We start from the raw sequence: 22,897 nt of genomic DNA on the forward strand, positions 1-22,897 counted from the left end.
CTCCAAATTCTTTTTTGCGAGTATTCAAGTCCGCAGTATCAGCTGGGGCAAGTTTGAGGGATCATAACCCTGACCAATACCAAGGGCAGGCTGGACGTGCAGATCAGGTTAAGGATGAGTTGCATCAAAAGGAAAGGAGCCGATCTAACCAGCAAGGCGCAAAAGGTGAACTGAAGAAGCTCGGGGGCAGCTCACCCTGAAGGTTCTCTGCTCTGGGGAGCCAATTTTGTTGAAATCGGCTGGCTCTGCATTATGACGTGAGGCCAATGGCGGCACGTTTGGCTGATTCACTACCTTGCTCGCCTTGACTGAGGCTCGGGGGGCAGTTTGTCCTAAAAGACCCTTTGCTATAGAGAGCCGGTTTTGTTGAAATCGGCTGGTTCTGCATTGTAACTTGGAAGCCGATGGTGACACGTTTGGCTGATTCATTACTGTTCTCATCTTAATGGGACTCCGCAACCAGTTCCAGGGCGCCCGCTCAAGACCAAATCACCAGCCTGCTGCGAATAGCTGTGTCTGGTGCTATCGTCATCGGCGGAGTTGGCTAACTTGGAGGGATGACTGAATTGGCCTGTCTCGCAGATTATTGTGAGAAGCTAATGCGTTGCCACCGGACTTTGAGCATTGGTTAGGCTAACAAACGGCTAAATCAGCATGAGGGACATCGGCAAAATCAAAGGAAGTTTTTTCATTGATAATAAGATTTCTTACAAAGAGGAGCCGATTGTTCGACAAGAGGAACAGATTACTACAGCTAGTCCTATGCTAGTAGATCCCTACTCTAAGGGCTGTTGCTATCTTCGCCATCGCTGGGGTAGCCATCTTCATTACTTCTATCGGCGAGTTCCTCGTTGCTGCTACTGTAACCTTCAGCGGAGGCTTCTTCCTTGTCATCGTCATCATCCTCATCTGACCAAGCCCAGCCACGGATGCGCTTTGGCGGCGGTTCATCGGAGGAGGTGTTGTCCTCCTGTTCCTTCTTCATGTCGGAGGAGATGTCTTCGTCTTCGTCATCCTCTTCTTCTTTGGTGACGGAGGTGAATTTACCCCGGAAGGGAGGGTCGTCGTCGTCGTCGCTCTCCGCCTCCAGTGCTCCGTCGATCAGGAATCGGAGGTCATCCTCCCCGTCAGTTAGGGGCATGGCCCCATCTGACCAGACGAGGTCCTCGCCCTCTGGCACGAAATCGAAGTCCCACTCCCGCTTGTCCCAATGCTTGGGAGCGCGCCGGTTGTACGCCTCCATCTGGTTGGACTCTGGAATCGACTCGCTTGAGGAGGAGGATTGGAGGGAAACGGAAGAGGAGGAAGAGGGCGACATGGCTATGAAAGGAGAGGGTTTTTTGGCCGAAGGCTAGTCTGGAGCAGAAGGATGAAGTGGCGAACCGTTCGGCACGGATAAATAAAGGGGGTGTAGTGGAGATTTAATGCCGTGACGGTTCTCGAGGACGTAATGCCGAAATTATCAATTCGTGCAGAGAAGCCCAGGAGACGGGGCGAAATGATGGAAGGTTCTGCGGCAGTCCTGCTCTACCACGACATGACCCGACGAAAGGAAGCATAATGATTTTGGAAATGTCATTTCCAAAACCAGGGGGGCATGTGTTATCACCAGAATTTGACCGAGTCAGAGGTGGGCCGCGATCAAGATGGGTTTGAAGAATATACATGGAAGAAATACGTGAATCGGCCTTGTGTACCAAGTTTGGGCTAATTGCCCGTGTATCTGTACCATAGTAGGATACGTGTCGGTTAGGAGTTAGAGTTTTACCCGTGCACGGTTAGGTGCACGCTTGAGTTAGAAAGTCCCCTGGACTATAAATATGTATCTAGGGTTTATGAAATAAACAACAACCAACGTTCAACACAATCAATCTCGGCGCATCGCCAACTCCTTCGTCTCGAGGGTTTCTCCGGTAAGCACCATGCTGCCTAGATCGCATCTTGCGATCTAGGCAGCACAAGCTTCACGTTGTTCATGCGTTGCTCGTGCTGAAGCCTTTTTGATGGCGAGCAACGTAGTTATCTTAGATGTGTTAGGGTTAGCATTATTCTTCGTATCATATGCTTGTCGTAGTGCAACCCGTATACATCTAGCCGCCCTTACACCTATCTTAGGTGTAGGGGCGGCACCCCGCTTGATCATTGTTTAGTAGATCCGATCCGTTACGGTTGCTCCTTGTTCTTCAAGGATTAGTTTAACATCCGTAATAGTTAGGCCTTACAAGGGGTTGGAGGATCCAGCGGCGTGTAGGGTGTAGTTTGCTAGCCCTAGACGGGATGTTCGGGGATCAACCTCGTGTTGGTTTTTAGGCCTCTGTCTAGGATCGGCTTACGATCACCGTACGCGAGCGCGAGGCCCAATCGTGAGTAGGATGATCCGATTATGCGGAGAAAACCCTAAATCATCGTAGATCGCTTTAGCTTTATCTTGATCAAGCAGGACCACCATATATTCGTACACCTCGTACGAATCATGGGTGGATCGGCTCTTTGAGCCGATTCACAGGACAACCTGAGAGCCGATCGAGGCTCGTATTTAACGTTTACGTGTATGCCATGCAGGAAACTAAGCGAGGCATCATCCAACACCTTCCTGACCAGGTATAGGTCAGGTGGCACGCCCTTGCGACAGCATCGGACGTGTGACCAGAAGGCTTTGCGGGCCGTCGCTCTGAGGGACTGGGGCCAGCCGCAGCCCTAGTTGTTCCCGGCTCTACGGTGTTGCCAGTCGCTGCCCGCCGGTGGGTTTCTGACCACAACAATGGCATAGTTCAACTAACACATAATTTCTCAAAATTACATCATAATTGCAAACTAAAAACCGCTGTCCGCGCATTTACATACTGAATTCCTACCAGGTATCATCATCGTCTATAAGTACTGATGAAACTGCAAATTTACAGCTAAAAGAAGCAACAACAGCACTGTCAAAAATAACTGATGTAAAATCTTCATATTCTACTGCTCACGCTTCACTTATCAGGCTTCACTGAGAATAGAAATCTGTAACTACTCTCAAATCTGCTTCATTTTCACCAAGGAAGTAAAGCTTGATTGCATACTGAATCCTTATGTTCAGGATGTCCTTGTCAGAAAAATACGTGCGCAGGTCAAGAAATGGCTTCCAAATCTCCATATATTTCATTGCAAAAATACCACAGTCATGCCTGTTAATGGCAAAAAACACGACAATGACGTTAAAGATAATAACTACACTAACAAAAAAGAGAGATAAGTTATATAATTTAGGCTAAACAATAACAAATTTAAGTAAAAAATCTTACGGCGTCTGTTGCTTAGGCACATTGGGATACATGACTTTGAAACTTGCAAAATTATGCTCTTTGTTTATTATCAATTCCCAAAGGTGGATGAAATTGTCTACCTGCATACAAAATAATACAATAAACAGTCAGCGAAAATAACAGAAGAAAGCATAATCAGAAAATAAATAAAAGGGAATTACTAAAAAATTAAAACTAACCAGATTGTCCTTCATTCTCTCGGTGAAAGTTAGAGTCCTTGTCATGATAGGAATCAATGAACGCGAACAAACTCGAACTCAAAATCGATGGCGAAAACAAACCAGTGGTTTGAATCAACAATTGGGAAAAAGAGCTGTGCAAAAATATTCAACAATAGAGGTCGTTATAAAAAAATTCATGTTACAAAAGACAAAAAATATGCAAAAACAGACCCAAAAGTAATAATATCATACCCTATTCTTTTTAAAACCAAGGTTTCTTCCTCTCGCTAGCTTTAGCTGCACCTAGAAAAGAAGTTCTCACAAGAACCTCGTTCGGAACAGAATTGAAATTCAATATGGCTTCCTGCACATATAAACAGGAAAGAGTGTTTTTAATGAGAATATAGGTAGCGGAAAAAGATCATTACACAAAGAGAAAAACAAAAGAGCATGCACAAAAATATATAAAGGAAAATGGTAGACAAGAAGTACCAACCCCAACGTGAGGAAAAAAGTAGTGTCTACAAGACGAACTAGGGTGTTTTTCCTTGAACATCATGCGACAAAAGCATGGAATCAGGAAATTGTCAACTTCTCCGCCAGGCATTAAGGACTCCCCCAAGGACTGATAGTTGCAATGGACCTCAGGGTACTTAACACCAAGAGTTCTATATCCAAAAAAAGGAAGAAACAAATGTCAAAGAAAAAAACACAAATAATTATAAAATACTTTGAATAAATGAAAATAACAAATAAAAACAGATATTCCCTTACTTCTTATGTTTTGCACTATGAGCAAGTTCGACTATTGCTGAATAGTTTGTTATATCATCATCGAACACGAGGAATCCGACATTCCGCTGCGGAGGAGGGCTTTGTCCCGTCATAAGAAAATTCAGAAATCTATTCTTCCGGCGCTCCGTGCGATCATTGTGAATCTGTAGCTCAGGCTCTACGTTCTGCAAAAACCTCTCTGGTAACACATTCCTCCCGCGTTGAGTCGACAACAAAGTGTTGTAAGTGTCATCGACTTTCTTTGCCAACTCACTAGACTTCCTTCTAAAATCACTTGAGCCCACCAACTGAATGTTTGCGGGACAATCGTTCTATAACAAGAGACAGAAGGGAAATAAAAACATGAAAAGTCATAAATATTCCGACCACTGATATCTTTGGTAAAAATGCAATGCTATATAAAAGAAAAAAGAATCGAAAAGAAATTTAAACACATATGAATTGAACACAAAAATAGGGACATACCACAGGAGGCTTGGGGGAAAAATCAGGAACGCGAATAGGAGCTATTTTAGATCCATCCTGTTGAGCTAGTGATCGTTTTAACCTCAAATCTGTACTACAAGGCTGTTTCCCCTAGATAGAAACAATATGGACACAACAAATTACGATCTTGCACACCCAAGAGAAAATAAAAAGAAAGCAAATATCAAATGACCCAGATGTGTATGTGCCAAACAGAAAAAGATGCCCATAACACATATGTAGATGATAACACTATAAATCGTGAACCACTGGTACATACAATAAGTTGAAACGCACTGCAGAAACACAAAGTCTTAAAATGAACTAAATAGACAAAATCATATGATAATGTGGAAAAGTACGATGTTTCCTTACAGGAAATGGGCAGCTATCAGTGATGCTAAAGAAACCAATTTAATGAACGGAAAAGGTGCTCCTAGGAGCACCAAGGTATACATTATATGCGAACCTCACAATAAAATTAAGACACATATTGTATTTCTGGGCATCACTTAAAGAATAGATGCCAAGAACACCTATGCAGATCATAAAAAGCTATAAACCATGTACAAGCCATAACTATCATATGTTGAAATGCACTAGAGAAATACAAAAAGTCGTGAAAAGGAACTAATTAGCCAAAAGGATATGATAATGTGAATTAGCACAATAGTATTTCCTTACAGGAAATGAGCAGGGACTACTAGTGCTAAGAAATTAATCGATTGAGTGGAAGAGGTACTCTTAGCATCACTGAGCTATACATTGCTGGTTACCAAAAAATTCCATCAAACTAAAGTGATACTGACTGAATCAACTACAGGTGAACCTCACAACAAAACTGAGGCATGATCTATACATGACGCACTTGAAAAAAAAAACACAAACCTGTATCAAATGTCCCAAATGTGTGTGTGGCTAACAGAAAAGAAAACACAAACCTGTGAGCATGGTGAATCGGGCAGATTTATGTGTGCGACAGGCGAGCGTGGTTGCTGACTAAAAATCTTCGCTTCATCTTCTGCTGATAATAAGTGGCATCTCCTAGCCTTCACTTTTATTAACGGCTTCATTGCAGGGGCTACACATAATAATGAATATCAAATCCGAAAAGAAAAACAAAAAGAAAAGAGATAGAACATTGATGCTGAATGAAAATGAAAGAGAAAACAACCAGACCTGTCCTAAAACTATTCATCTCCACAACTTTAGTTATCAAGCACTCCGGAGTAACTGTGTACGTATGAACACTCATTGTTAAAAAACCAGACATGTTTACCGAAAAAAAGCAGACAACCAACTACAAAAAAAAGTAGAAAAATAAACCTGGATCAGTGATGCCATTTGGGTGTTGTTGAATAATTTGATCGGATTGACCCTTTAATGGCATTGACTTGGCATTGTCGCATAAGTTTGTAGCTGGATCCTAAGTTATAAAAGTAAAACTTAGAATATCCATTGTAGCAAAAAAAGAAACTTGCCTTTGACAAAAATATAAACATAGAAAACGTAGAAGAATGCTTTATACATTCATCCATGTGCTATACACATTTACCGCTACATTAGTTGCTTCGCCTCCACGGCACTTTGTCAACAGAGAGCTAGGAGTGGTCCTTGAATTGGAGAGAAAATCCAAGTACATTGGTGACTAGAACTTCAATCTTGGGTTTGGTGGAAGACTTGTTTGAAACAAAATTTTCAATAGTATTCAGTATCCCATCTATAACCTATATTAACACAAATATATTTATCATCATAGCATCGGTGTGTTTTGGAGAAAAGGAAATTAAAATAATACAAGAATAATAAGCTTATAAAATGAAATGTATAAATAACTTACATCAGGCCGCAAATTGCTAACAAATCTATTCTGGACATTATCCCTGAACTTAAATGATACAGGATCAAAAATAGGGGACTGGGTCTTTCGGTGATTTACATCGAAGAGAACACACCCTGCAGAAAAGAAAAAGAAAAACATAAGAACTAGTAAGGTGTTCCAGAAAACACTTCACGAGAAAAAATAATCATCAGAGCAAAACATGTACAGATAGAAAAGAACAAGAATATGAGAAAAATCGAAAAAGAAAACCTGTGCACGGCAGGTCGCCGATACTTCTTTCAAGTGTCTCTTCCCAAAACAATGTCATCTTTTCCGATCTAACTCTGAGAATACTCTAATCATACTTCCCTTCCAAACCTTTATCCTAGGGGTTGTCTGCTCAACATTTTTCCTCCCAAAGTCCAAACAATCAAGGTAGTGGACCTGATTGATAAAATTATAGTGAAAAATTAAAGTTAGCCAATAATAAAGATGAAGGACGAACTCCAAATAAGTATGGATGAACAAAAAATAGAGAAAAAGTCTAACCACTAGAACCTAGTTGCAACAAACGGGTGCCCTCGGTCTCCTTCCTTTTAATTTCCCCAACATGCTAAACTCACTGATGCTTTCAAGACAACACTCATACACAAGCTTACTGAAGTCATATTGTCTTGCTGCCTCTGGAAATCTAAGAACTGACAGATACTTGCTGTTCGGATATTCTCCGAGGTTAGGGCATAAGAAGCAAGATATGGCAACCGCCATGAAGCACACAAAAATATCATGCTCACTTAATACTTCAGACCCGCATAATTTGTTGCCGAAGAAAGTGATATGAGGCATTTCGGACAAGTGAAAATGACTCAAGATAAACTCCCCTGCCTTCGTCGCTGTTACAAGGAACCTCTAACCCATCTTTTGGCAGGCCAAGAATCGGATGGACGAGTACTCTTCGATATGTCAATGTGTTTGTAACACACCGTGATCTCGAGAGCAAACAGGGTCCACACAATCAGCAACCCACCTAGCGAACCGTGATGGGATGTCATGCAAATCAAGAAGTAACAAGCATCCAAAACCAAACTTTTCAATAACAGATCTCTGTTTCTACGATCAACTTCCTTATTATTTCAACATAATACTTTATTGAGTATCTCGCTGAACACATTCCTACCGACACCATCATGTGTGTTCGGCTTAGCCTATTAAAAAAATTCACATCAGCAAAATACAAAAGCCAAAAATGTAGAAAGCAGAGAGTGAAGGATCAGAATAAGCACCACACATATATGTAGAATAAGCAACATACATACCTTCATGTTTGCTGAACCATCCATGCAAAAATCTGAGAAATTTCTCTTCAATGATTTAACAGCCTGTACATGACAAAAAACCAACAATAAAAAAGTCTCAAATAAAAATACACAAACAGTGCAGTACCAAAAAAAATACGGGTCTGCTAAACAACAGCTAGCTGATTTCCAATTGGTTTACAGTCGTTTTTTGGGGAGAGACTTGTATAGGATCTCTCCATTAGGTAGGATCATAGGATCAACCCAGAAAAAACATACTTTGAACAGGCGAAAAAATCTGAAAATAATAAACAGCATGCATATAGGTTGTATCTACAACTTCAAGAAATTTCAGCCTAAAATCTGATCTACACTTGGAGAAACAAAAAAGACAAATTCTATTGTGAATAGTGTCAGATCTGCTTGAGTAGTATTTCACACTATTCACACTCAGATTTATCTTTTTTGTCTCTCCAAATGTATGTCGAATTTGAAGTTGCAAATTTTTGGCCTTGCATATATAACATAGATGTGTGTTGTGATTTTTTTTCAGATTTTTTCAACATGTTTTGTCTTTGCAAAAAAATTGATCTCATAGATCCTATCTAAGACCTGATCCTACCCAAGTCTTCCCCCGTTTTTTGGACCATACGTGTGTCTTTGAGATTCGAACGCCAGTCTCCCACGTGTCCATGTATTTTCCCCGATTTCGTTTTCTGGCGAAGGATCCGAACCCGCTTGTTTACCCGTTAGCTGTGTCATTTTGAAATTAATTTTTAGTATTTGGCCGCGTGCGTTTCTTTTCCGTTAGTTTCTTTTTGGTGCTGGTCGAGATAGGAGAGGGGTCTGGGGTCGAAGACAGGGGCGGCGCCTCCGTCGCCATCCATCCTCCTCCCGTCGCCAGCCATCTTCGCCCGATGTTGAGAACCGGGGACGACGGAGGCAGGAGGTTTCGCCGGCGGAGGTATGTTTTCTCGCCCCGCTCCGTGTTCCAGTTCACGTTTGCCTGCGGGATTTCGGATGAGGGCCGCGACCGCGAGAAATCTAGGGAGAAGGTTGTGGGACGCAGCGGGGAGAAGGATGAGAGCCGCGTCCCCGAACAGATTAGGGGTGAAGGACGCGAGCCGGCCCAAGAGATTGTTAGGGAGAAGGATGGCGGCCACGATTTTGTTTGATTTCTGCTTAGACTAGAGAAATTGATTGGAGGTTTGTGTGATTTCGTCCGTTGTTATCTTCTGCGAGCCCCCACTAGTGTTTTCGTTTGTGATTTGTATAGCGAATTTTATACTGTATGTAGGTGGTGCTGCAGATGTGAGGATTCGTATTATGTTGTATTTTGTCAGTATTACAAAATATTATGTGTTTGAGGATTCTGTAACCATTGGTGTGCTCTCAAAACGACTAGAGCTAGGTGCTGCTCAGATATCAATGATGAACAAGTGCTCATGGCTGTAACTCGTATCTCGTTATACAAATTATGTATTTTGCCATCTATTGAATCTCCATCCATTTCTCGGCCTAACAAATTTTATTAGGACTTCTTTTTATGGTTGTTTATACTGTATTTTATGTCATTTTATTAACTTAGGTTTTCTGCCTGGATGTTGGTCTGTCGTTTAGTCAATTTTTCCTCTGCACAATGAGTTTTTAGCTAGCTTCCTTGTGGATTCTACTATTCCCAGTGTTGGATAAGCACAGCTTGAGTCTGTTGAATAAATGGTGTTTGTTTTGTGCGATAATTGGTAAATTTGTGGGGAAATCATGAGCCAAAGTGTAGTTGTTGTATCCATGTTTTCTCAATATGATATGAAAGTTATTGTCGTTTTGTTCTACGTAAGTTGTGCCTATGATTTGTGAAATACGTGTCAGCATGAATGCAATATTGATGGACAAAGACCACTGCGCTGCTGCGTTTTTGTTTGCCAATGGTTTGAGTGTTTGGAAACCGAGGACTTATATAGATGGATGCTCAGCCAATTACTGTTTATTCCTCTGTAGCAACTACTTGTTTTCCTGAAACAGCATTGGCATTTTACTATGAGCATTTCTGATTGACTATAGCTTTTGAATTGCTTAGGCTGCTCATTTTTAATATGTAAGTTAGCCCAATAATTTGTGAAACACGAGCCAGCATGCTATAGACGAATAGGGATGGTTTTTATAATAATTTGTGAAACACGAGCGAGCATGCTATATAGAGGAATAGGGATGTTTTTTTTATAATAATATTGATGTTTTATTTCCCTTTTCTTATGCTGTAACTTCGTGTGCTAGTTTTACAGTTTCATGCTTACATAGGGATTTTTTTTTAAATGCGCTAAAGTACTTTTGCTTTTGCAGATTTTGTCATGATGTAGCTGACCATGGAAAGTATTATTCTGATGATGGGGACATTGAAGGAGACAGTGTGTATAGCGACAGTGATGTGAGATCTTCCTTTGTATTTTTGTATTCACGCTCTCCCGTCTGCGTTTTTATACGGCTAAGCTGTGGTATGCTTTTTCTCTTTCTTGTGTACAGGGTTTGGAATATAGACCAAGAGACACTATCTTAGATGATGCATTATTTGGGTTCTTCAGGAAACAAGTATGCTTTTGTGTCCCTTGTTTCCTGGCCATTTATCATCTTTTTTGTGTGATAAGAAAATAGCACGACGGACGAAACCGGACGGACCAAACCACGGAAACGCTTCTCCCTTTATTATTAGGTATAGGTATAGATTTACTTTGTTTTCAACTTGGATTTGATTTGTTGAGCACTAGGTAGGGTTGATTAATGTTTTCAAAACCTCTACACAAGGTAGAAAGGTCTAAATAAAAGTTTCACAAAAATAGTCATTGGCACATAGGCCCTTTCCTTATTTAATTTCTTTTTATTTTGTTTTCTCTTGGATGGTGAAAAGAGGGTGAGGTTTAGGGTTTAAGATCTTTTCAAAATACTTCAACCAACAATCATGGCAATAGCACAAGAATTAAGCATGAGTACTATGCATAGCATAATTTGTAATAAAAGTTTTTATTGGTTCTCATTTTTTGGAAAAAGAAAATTCATTTTCTTCTTTGTTTGAAAATTTGGGATGTTACAGTTATGCTGCAACACGATGAAGATGATGAAGGATAAGAAATTGATACCTGAATTACTGGTACGTCCAAACCAATGTGGGACGGTTGGGATGGGCTTCCATTGTTTTCACCATCGCAGCCTCCATCTCTGGTCCCTCGTCAGAGTCCTCGTCCCACTGGACGTTGAGATAGCGCAGGCTAGGCAGGGCTCCCAGGATCTCCACGCCTTCCTCCCTGATACCGTCCATGGGAAGGCTCAGTTTCTCGAGGCTGACGAGCGATTCCATCCATGCCGGAACCGTCGTGATGTAATCCCCCTCGATGACAAGTTCCCGAAGGCCACATGAAGGAAAGGGGAACCACGACCTCTTGAAGAGATATAATTGGCTGCCTCGTCTATGCAAGTGTGCAGAGACTCGAGGCTTGCTTGGCCTAGCTTGTAGATGGAGGAGATCGCCGCCTCCATATTTTCCTCCCAATTATCACCATTGGCTTGACAGTTGTAGAATGTTATGCTCAGCTTCCTCAGCATATTTAGGCTGCCGAGCGCCTTGACAAACTCTGTTGACTGATCATACACACCAAGACCTTCCAATACTCGCAGTCCTTGAATGTTCGCAATTTCATCCGGCAATGTTGTCCAGCCGTCAGAAACTACAGTAACATAACAGACCAACCGTTGCTGGATGATCTCGGGAATTTCCATCATTCCGTTGTATCCATGCATGTCAATCTCCAAGTTTTGCAGCCTTGCTAGCTCTTCCGGAAGCTCGGTCACCGAATGTGCATTCCTGAACCTCAAGTACTTGAGGTGCAACAAATTGCCAATGCCTGCAAGATCATCATCTTCTACCTGCTCGCACTCCTCAAAGTCCAACACACGCAGGAGTCGAAAATCCAACAGAGATGGGATCTTCACATTACGCCCGAAAACATGGAGTGACCGGGCATGAGATACAACTAGATCCGGTGGAATCTCACCGTTGTGCTGCAGCGACAATCGGCGGATCTTGTTCAGTGGATCAGGATTTACGAAACCAGGTGCATCTATTATTGTAACAAAGTTCTCTTCCACTGCCTTGGATACGATGAAATCACGTATCGTGTCATGGACTCGACAACTCTTCACCTCATGACCACCAAATGCCCTGTCTATCTCTGCGGGTTGGATCAGGCTCCTATTGATGAGCTCATTGAAACACAGCTCTCCTGACTCATGCAGTGAACGACCCCCTTGCTCATTAATGAATCCCTCGCCGATCCATCTTCTTATCAGATTCTCCTTCTCAATAGTATGATCCTTTGGGAATATACTCAAATACAATAGACAAGTTCTAAGACTGGGAGGAAGATCGAAGTAACTAAGTGAAATTATATTTTTCATAGTCTCAATGCTAGAATCTCTTTCTGCACGACCAATTGAATCCCTCACTCGTTCCAATTGATCCTTTTTACTTGTCTTCATAGCCAAGACTCCAGATATAGCAACGATGGCCAAAGGTAAGCCAGCACACTTTTCCAAAATTTGGCCAGAAATTTCCTCAAGGTCCGAAGGGCATTTTTCTTCAGACTTGAGTAGCCTTGTATACAACAACTGTCTCGACTGCATCATATTAAGAGGCCTTAAACTGTATATATGGCCATGAGATGGTAAACAACATGTTTTAGCAACATCATTTATACGAGTAGTGGTGATGATTTTACTGCCAGAACTTGTTTCGGGAAATGCACACTTAATAGTTTTCCAGTCACCCTCCTTCCATACATCGTCAACCACGATTAAGTACCTTAAGAAAAAAAAATGATAAAATACAAGTTAAGCTTATTGAGCACATAAAATGGATATAAAAAGGATTTAAAATATCTGGAGGCATATGCCATGATAGTATGATGTAAATAGAAGTGTATAGACATGTAACACAATAACAATAAAAATGTAATCAGGAAGCAAGAGGCATAGACATATATGCAAAGGATCTCAAACATCTGCAAAAGTACTCAAACATCTGCAGAAGTATGTAGCACTTGATGCGTTCTGTTGAAGATCGCCTTATGGGATGATCAATAGGAGCCACTGAACGTTTCGTCCTGGGCTCCCGCGAGTCCCAGGGCAAAACCCTAGTTCACCGCCGCCGCCAGCCCCGTCCTACTCCTCTCCTGCTTCGCCGCCGCTAGGAGGCGCCACCAAGCGAAGCTCGGTCGGCGTCGGCGGCGGCAGGGCAGCTTCTCTCCTCCTCGCGGTGATGGCAGCGCGGGCGGCATCGGTGCTTGGAGGCGCGGCGCTGGGCGGGGGGCGTGGCGGCGCGGCCGTTCGACGGCGGCGTGGAGGCTCTGCGGGCAGTGCGTGCTCGGGGCAGCGGCGGCTTCCGCGGAAGCTTCTGCTACGGCGGGCGGCGCGAGCTCGGCCCGCTGCGGACTGAGGGAGGCGGGCGCGAGGGTGGGTGACCACGGCGCCATGGCGGTCCGGCGGCGGCGCAACGCCCTGCAAGTGGAGCCGGACGGGCAGCGCGGCCAGGGCGGCCGCCTCGCGCTCGGGCCGGGGCAGGGGCCCCGGGCCCGGCCGAGCCCATCAAGTCCCCAGATCTGGTACCCGAGGCAGCCATGGAGCTGCAGGTGCCGCTCTGGCCACTTCCAGGTTCGTGGTGATGTTGCTGGCCGTCGCGCGCTCGCGGGTGCGGATCCCTTGCTCTGTTGTCCTCCGGGTTCCCTCGGATCTTCAGCGGGTGGAGTTTGGACGCTGGAGCGGCGGCCCTGGACGGTGGGTGGCGACGTCGACCGGAAGGCGGGTGGCGTTCGCTGGTGCTGGCCGGTCTTCTTGGCCGTGTGGACGGTGAGGAGTCGGCGGAAGGCTGGTTGCGGCGTAGTAGTGCTCCGGCGCTTTCTTCGTCTGTTCGTTGGCGTCTCCACTGCTCGGTCTCTCTGCGCTCGGTCTCTCTGCGCCAGATACGGCATGGTTGGTCCTCGGACTGCCCGTTCTGCGTTCGTGCGAGTTCTGTGGGGAGTTGCCGGGGGAAACTCTTGGCTAGCTCGGTGCCAGCCACATTGGCAACGATGATTCTATCGCAATTCTCCTTCTTGAAGGGCTGGTGAGGTAACCCTCCCCCTTTTCCTCTTCTTCCCGGGTGAAAACTCAGGCTACGGCTGGGCGACGATGGCGCATTGCGTCGTTCTCCTCCTTGGAGGCGCCGCTTTGGGTTGAGAGGACAGAGGGCTATCGGTGTGGTGACAATGACGGTGGTGCGGTTTGGGTGTGTCTCTGGTGAGGTTTGTGGCGGCAGTCAGCAAGTTCAAGGCTGTGGCACCCCCGGGATCAGGGTTAGACAAATACCAGATCTTCGTCTGACATAAGCCTAACCTAGAGCTCGAGAGACTACAGTGAGAGAATCGGTAACATAACAGTGACTCTACGACTCAAGAAGTAATACAAGCTCATAACTGAGCGAAGAACCAAAGTATTACAAGCAGAGGTCACTGACCTGACATTACATCAATCAACGGAAGCGAAGTTATGCTATTAGACATAGCAAGATAGCAAAAGGCCTAAGAGGCCGGGAGCATAACGGCGACGTCCCAGCCCATAGATTCCGAGGCTGCCACCCAGGAACCCCAAGCTACTCGTCGATGTCGACTAGAAACCACCATCTGTTGGAGCGACTTCGTCTGAAACAAAAGCATGCAAAGCTGAGTACAGGAACTCAGCAAGACTTAGTACAACCTTTTAGCAAAGCGGGTATGCGGGCTTTCTGTAGGGCTTCTTTTGCGTAAAGCCAGTTTTCCTTTGTTAAACAAGAGAGAGGAGAAGCTCGACTACTTAGAACCTTTAAAAGGGGATAAGAGAGCGATATCTCTATCTCTATTGATCATCATATTGTATCCACCAATCTTCATCAGCTCGAACCACTATCCTCGGATCACCCCCTCAACACCCGGAGAAGGTGTCCGTAAACACACATTGTTTGCCAAGTTTTACGATCAGGTTCAAGTTGTCTATGATCACAGAATCCATTCCCAAGTCGTCCGTAACCGTGGACACGGCTTTTCGAAAAGATTTAACCCTGCAGGGGTGCACAACTTTACCCACACGTAACAACCGACTCTTAATGCCAGACATTAGCTCTCTTCCTTGGAAAGCCGGCAGAGGGTGGTTGACCACGACCTTTACCTTGCTGTCGCCGAGACCATGAGTCACGCGCTAAGGATTGTTCCGCCGTAACGGGTCAAGTCCCGAAGTCGGTCCTTAACGATGTGTACCGAGGTGTGTTTCCCCAGAGGCCGCAACCCCCAGCCACCACGACCACGCTTACCTGCCTGTTATGTACCTTTACCCCCAAAGCAGAATGCAATGCATATGTGCAGATAACGCGCAAACTATGTGACTCATGGAATCTACTAGGCAAGTTAGTGAGTCGAGAGGGTACCATAATAGGGCCTCGTGTGGTTGTACGCTCGGTCTTGGTTCAAGAGGCGAGAACTCGGTTCCTAGGGTCGGCAGAAACGAAACAACCCACCACATCCCAATGTGGCCTCTCGTCCGAGCCTTTAATCATGTTTAACAACATCTCTATACTTACCACGTCAACCTGTCATGCTAGTTTCATTTCATTGTATGGCTCCAGTCCGAAGACCGGAGTAGTAGCGTAATAAACTAAGCATGGATAAGCATAAAGAGATAAAGGCTCTAGCGACGCACACATGCCCAACCTAGTTATGCTAGGAGCAGTGGATCAGGTATTTGAGGCTACAAGGGTGGAACATGCAATATAGGATAACTCTATCTATCGATAAAAGACAGTTGAATCGTGTGCAATATGTAGGAACCAGAAGTAAAAGCATTTCAAAAACATATATGAACCAGGCTAGGGCTTGCCTTTGTCCCTGACAAACCGAAGTGCATCTTCGATAATATTGTACATGACTTGTTTGTCGGAGGATGAGTATTGATCTTCAGGGTGGTTGATCTTCATCGTCTCAGACTCGTGCTCTATCGGTCGCGAAGAAGCAAATACTATAAAGAGAGAAATAACAATCAACACATGGCATCGATGCAATGCGCATACAAGTATGAATGATATGTCATATTAATGGAATTGATTAAACCCTAGGTGCATCATCAAATTAAAGGGGTTCCGGCATCGGACCCCGACATATGAGGGGGGTTAATTAGGGTTTCACTACTTATGCAGTTTTAATTGTTGCAATGATGCATGAATTACATCTAAAGTTGTAGAGAATGTTTTTATGAACATTTTGATATATTATACATATTTTTCTGATTTAAAACGAATAAGTTATTGATTTTACAAGTTTTATTCATTTTCTGCAATTTCTAGAAAATAATAAAAGGCTGACATGCCGGACCCACTGTCAGGGTTTTAATCATTATGGAAACATTTATGAAAATAATAAAAATCTGACAACGGGCCCCACCTGTCAATGCATTTACTAAAAACAGAAAATAAAAGAAATAAAAAGAAAAAGGCCAACAGGGCCCACCGGGTCAACCCGCCGGTGGTCAACTTCGGCGGCCGACGCCGGCAACCACGCAGAGGCGGCGCTCGGGAGCACGCGCGACCGCGCTGGAGGGGGCGTTGGACCCGCCTGGTCGAGGCGGACCGACTGGTGGCCGCGCCGTCTGCCAATGGTCGCCGGAGACGCGCCGGCGACGATGGCCGGGGGCGGCGCTCGCAGACACGCGGCGGCCGGTGGCTACAGCGAGCGGGGGAGAGTACAGAGGGGCGCATGAGGACGGCCAGCTCACCAGGAGCACGATGGGCTAGCCGGCGAGGTCGGAGGAGGCCCGGAGGCGACGCGGCGGTCGATGGAGGCGGCGGCCGGACTCGGGGAAGCCGAGCTCGATTCCGGCGATAGGGGACGCCTCGGCTCGATTCCGCTGGTGGGGATGCTCCAGGAGGCAAGGCGGAGCTCGTGGGCGTGTGATGGCGTGTATTTCACACGTTCGTTGGGGAACCCCAAGAGGAAGGTATGATGCGCACAGCAGCAAGTTTTCCCTCAGAAAGAAACCAAGGTTTATCGAACCAGAAGGAGCCAAGAAGCACGTTGAAGGTTGATGGTGGCGGGATGTAGTGCGGCGCAACACCAGGGATTCCGGCGCCAACGTGGAACCTGCACAACACAACCAAAGTACTTTGCCCCAACGAAACGAGTGAGGTTGTCAATCTCACCGGCTTGCTGTAACAAAGGATTAACCGTATTGTGTGGAAGATGATTGTTTGCGAGAGAAAACGAGTAAAACAAGTATTGCGACAGATTTGTATTTCAGTATTAAAGAATGGACCGGGGTCCACAGTTCACTAGAGGTGTCTCTCCCATAAGATAAAAGCATGTTGGGTGAACAAATTACGGTCGGGCAATTGACAAATAGAGAGGGCATAACAATGCACATACATGTCATGATAAGTATAGTGAGATTTAATTGGGCATTACGACAAAGTACATAGACCGCCATCCAACTGCATCTATGCCTAAAAAGTCCACCTTCGGAGTTATCGTCCGAACCCCTTCCAGTATTAAGTTGCAAAGCAACGAGACAATTGCATTAAGTATGGTGCGTAATGTAATCAATAACTACATCCTCGGACATAGCATCAATGTTTTATCCCTAGTGGCAACGACACAACACAACCTTAGAACTTTCACGTCACTCGTCCCGGTGTCAATGCGGGCATGAACCCACTATCGAGCATAAATACTCCCTCTTGGAGTTAAGAGCAAAAACTTGGCCAGAGCCTCTACTAATAACGGAGAGCATGCAAGATCATAAACAACACATATGTAATAACTTGATAATTAACATAACATGGTATTCTCTATCCATCGGATCCCGACAAACACAACATAGAGTATTACGAGATAGATGATCTTGATCATGTTAGGCAGCTCACAAGATCCAACAATGAAGCACAATGAGGAGAAGACAACCATCTAGCTACTGCTATGGACCCATAGTCCGGGGGTGAACTACTCACTCATCACTCCGGAGGCGACCATGGCGGTGTAGAGTCCTCCGGGAGATGAATCCCCTCTCCGGCAGGGGTGCCGGAGGAGATCTCCGAGAATCCCCCGAGATGGGATTGGCGGCGGCGGCGTCTCTGGAAGGTTTTCCGTATCGTGGTTTTTCGCATCAGGGGTTTCGCGACGAAGGCTTTAAGTAGGCGGAAGGGCAGAGTCGGAGGGCTGACGAGGGGCCCAAACAATAGGGCGGCGCGGGCCCCCCCTTGGCCGCGCCGCCTTGTGGTGTCGCCACCTCGTGGCCCCACTTCGTATGCTCTTCGGTCTTCTGGAAGGTTCGTGGCAAAATAGGTCCCTGGGTCTTTGTTTCGTCCAATTCCGAGAATATTTCGTTACTAGGATTTCTGAAACCAAAAACAGCAGAAAACCGCAACTGGCACTTCGGCATCTTGTTAATAGGGTAGTTCCAGAAAATACACGAATATGACATAAAGTGTGCATAAAACATGTAGGTATCATCAATAATATGGCATAGAACATAAGAAATTATCGATACGTCGGAGACGTATCAAGCATCCCCAAGCTTAGTTCTGCTCGTCCCGAGCAGGTAAAACGATAACAAAGATAATTTCTGAAGTGACATGCCATCATAACCTTGATCATACTATTTGTAAACATATGTAGTGAATGCAGCGATCAAAACAATGGTAATGACACGAGTAAACAAGTGAATCATAAAGCAAAGACTTTTCATGAATAGTACTTCAAGACAAGCATCAATAAGTCTTGCATAAGAGTTAACTCATAAAGCAATAAATCAAAGTAAAGGCATTGAAGCAACACAAAGGAAGATTAAGTTTCAGCGGTTGCTTTCAACTTGTAACATGTATATCTCATGGATAATTGTCAACATAGAGTAATATAACAAGTGCAATATGCAAGTATGTAGGAATCAATGCACGGTTCACACAAGTGTTTGCTTCTTGAGGTGGAGAGAGATAGGTGAACTGACTCAACATAAAAGTAAAAAAGAATGGTCCTTCAAAGAGGAAAGCATCGATTGCTATATTTGTGCTAGAGCTTTTATTTTGAAAACATGAAACAATTTTGTCAACGGTAGTAATAAAGCATATGAGTTATGTAAATTATATCTTACAAGTTGCAAGCCTCATGCATAGTATACTAATAGTGCCCGCACCTTGTCCTAATTAGCTTGGACTACCGGATCTTTGCAATGCACATGTTTTAACCAAGTGTCACAATGGGGTACCTCCATGCCGCTTGTACAAAGGTCTAAGGAGAAATCTCGCATTTTGGATTTCTCGTTTTTGATTATTCTCAACTTAGACATCCATACCGGGACAACATGGACAACAGATAATGGACTCCTCTTTAATGCTTAAGCATGTGGCAACAATTATTATTCTCATATGAGATTGAGGATATATGTCCAAAACTGAAACTTCCACCATGAATCATGGCTTTAGTTAGCGGCCCAATGTTCTTCTCTAACAATATGCATGCTCCAACCATAAAGGTGGTAGATCTCTCTTACTTCGAGACAAGACGGACATGCATAGCAACTCACATGATATTCAACAAAGAATAGTTGATGGCGTCCCCGAAACATGGTTATCGCACAACAAGCAACTTAATAAGAGATAAAGTGCATAAGTACATATTCAATACCACAATAGTTTTTAAGCTATTTGTCCCATGAGCTATATATTGCAAAGGTGAATGATGGAATTTTAAAGGTAGCACTCAAGCAATTTACTTTGGAATGGCGGATAAATACCATGTAGTAGGTAGGTATGGTGGACACAAATGGCATAGTGGTTGGCTCAAGTATTTTGGATGCATGAGAAGTATTCCCTCTCGATACAAGGTTTAGGCTAGCAAGGTTATTTGAAACAAACACAAGGATGAACGGTGCAGCAAAACTCACATAAAAGACATATTGTAAACATTATAAGACTCTACACCGTCTTCCTTGTTGTTCAAAACTCAATACTAGATGTTATCTAGACTCTAGAGAAACCAAATATGCAAACCAAATTAGCAAGCTCTAAGTGTTTCTTCATTAATGGGTGCAAAGTATATGATGCAAGAGCTTAAACATGAGCACAACAATTGCCAAGTATCAAATTATCCAAGACATTTTAGAATTACCACATGTAGCATTTTCCAATTCCAACCATATAATAATTTAACGAAGAAGAAACTTCGCCATGAATACTATGAGTAGAGCCTAAGGACATATTTGTCCATATGCTACAGCGGAGCGTGTCTCTCTCCCATAAAGTGAATGCTAGGATTCATTTTATTCAAACAAAACAAAAAACAAAAACAAACCGACGCTCCAAGCAAAGTGCATAAGATGTGACGGAATAAAAATATAGTTTCGGGGAGGAACCTGATAATGTTGTCGATGAAGAAGGGGATGCCTTGGGCATCCCCAAGCTTAGACGCTTGAGTCTTCTTAAAATATGCAGGGGTGAACCACCGGGGCATCCCAAGCTTAGAGCTTTCACTCTCCTTGATCATATTGCATCATACTCCTCTCTTGATCCTTGAAAACTTCCTCCACGCCAAACTCGAAACAACTCATTAGAGGGTTAGTGCACAATAAAAATTAACATGTTCAGAGGTGACACAATCATTCTTAACACTTCTGGACAATGCATAAAGCTACTGGACATTAATGGATCAAAAAAATTCATCCAACATAGCAAAAGAGGCAATGCGAAATAAAAAGGCAGAATCTGTCAAAACAGAACAGTCCGTAAAGATGGATTTTATTAGGCCACCAGACTTGCTCAAATGAAAATGCTCAAATTGAATGAAAGTTGCGTACATATCTGAGGATCATGCACGTAAATTGGCTTAATTTTCTGAGCTACCTACAGGGAGGTAGACCCAGATTCATGACAGCAAAGAAATCTGGAACTGCGCAGTAATCCAAATCTAGTACTTACTTTACTATCAAAGACTTTACTTGGCACAACAAAACATAAAACTAAGATAAGGAGAGGTTGCTACAGTAGTAAACAACTTCCAAGACTCAAATATAAAACAAAAATACTGTAGTAAAAACATGGGTTGTCTCCCATAAGCGCTTTTCTTTAACGCCTTTCAGCTAGGCGCAGAAAGTGTAAATCAAGTAACATCGAGAGATGAAGCATCAACATCATAATTTGTTCTAATAATAGAATCATAAGGTAACTTCATTCTCTTTCTAGGAAAGTGTTCCATACCTTTCTTGAGAGGAAATTGATATTTAATATTACCTTCCTTCATATCAATAGTAGCACCAACGGTTCGAAGAAAAGGTCTTCCCAATATAATGGGGCAAGATGCATTGCATTCAATATCCAAGACAACAAAATCAACGGGGACAAGGTTATTGTTAACCATAATATGAACATTATCAACTTTCCCCAAAGGTTTCTTTTTAGCATTATCAGCGAGATTAACATCCAGATAACGAGTTTTTCAATGGTGGCAAGTCAAGCATATCATAGACTTTTTAGGCATAACAGAAATACTTGCACCAAGATCACATAAAGCATTACAATCAAAATCTTTGACTCTCATTTTAATGATGGGCTCCCAACCATCCTCTAGCTTTCTAGGAATAGAAGTTTCAAGTTTTAGTTTCTCTTCTCTAGCTTTTATGAGAGCATTTGTAATATGTTTTGTGAAAGCCAAGTTTACAGCGCTAGCATTGGGACTCTTAGCGAGTTTTTGCAAGAACTTTATAACTTCAGAGATGTGGCAATCATCAAAATCTAAATCATTACAATCTAAAGCAATGGGATTATCATCCCCAAGGTTGGAAAAAATTTCAGCAGTTTTATCACGAGCGGTTTCAGCAGTTTTAGCAGTTTCGGGTAATTTTGCGCGCTTTGCACTAGGAGTAGAAGCATTGCCAACACCAATTATTTTACCATTGATAGTAGGAGGTGCAGCAACATATGAATCATTAGCATTGCTAGTGGTGGTAATAGTCCAAACTTTAGCTACATTTTCCTCTTTAGCTAGTTTTTCATTTTCTTCTCTATCCCACCTAGCACGCAGTTCAGCCATTAATCTTATATTCTCATTAATTCTAACTTGGATGGCATTTGCTGTAGTAACAATTTTATTTTCAATATCCCTATTAGGCATAACTTTCGATTTCAAAAGATCAACATCGGAGGCAAGACTATCAACCTTAGAAGCAAGAATATCAATTTTATTGAGCTTTTCCTCAACAGATTTGTTAAAGGCAGTTTGTGTACTAATAAATTCTTTAAGCATAGCTTCAAGTCCAGGGGTGTATTCCTATTATTGTTGTAAGAATTCCCATAAGAATTAGCATAACCAGTTACCATTATTATAAGGATATTGCCTATAGTTATTACTAGAATTGTTCCGATAAGCATTGTTGTTGAAATTATTATTTTTAATGAAGTTTACATCAACATGTTCTTCTTGAGCAACCAATGAAGCTAATGGAACATTATTAGGATCAACATTAGTCCTATCATTCGCAAGCATAGACATAATAGCATCAACCTTATCACTCAAGGAAGAGGTTTCTTCAACAGAATTTACCTTCTTACCTTGTGGAGCTCTTTCCGTGTGCCATTCGGAGTAATTAACCATCATATTATCAAGAAGCTTTGTTGCTTCACCAAGAGTGATGGACATAAAGGTACCTCCAGCAGCTGAATCCAATAAATTCCGCGAAGAAAAATTTAGTCCTCGCATAGAAGGTTTGGATGATCATCCAAGTAGTCAGTCCATGGGTTGGGCAATTTTTAACCAAAGATTTCATTCTTTCCCAAGCTTGAGCAACATGTTCATTATCCAATTGTTTAAAATTCATTATGCTACTCCTCAAAGATATAATTTTAGCAGGGGGATAATATCTACCAATAAAAGCATCCTTGCATTTAGTCCAGGAATCAATATTATTCTTAGGCAGAGATAGCAACCAATCTTTAGCTCTTCCTCTTAATGAGAAAGGAAACAATTT

At 43.2% G+C, this 22,897-nt stretch overlaps 1 pseudogene; it reads right to left on the reverse strand.

Annotated features, from left to right (window-relative positions):
• Positions 1-10,979: 10,979 nt before the first annotated feature.
• The window catches only part of LOC124707787, a 33,735-nt pseudogene continuing 21,817 nt past the window's right edge, over positions 10,980-22,897 (reverse strand).

Source organism: Lolium rigidum, chromosome 4 (genome assembly GCF_022539505.1).
Source record: "Lolium rigidum isolate FL_2022 chromosome 4, APGP_CSIRO_Lrig_0.1, whole genome shotgun sequence".
Taxonomy (NCBI): Eukaryota; Viridiplantae; Streptophyta; class Magnoliopsida; order Poales; family Poaceae; genus Lolium; species Lolium rigidum.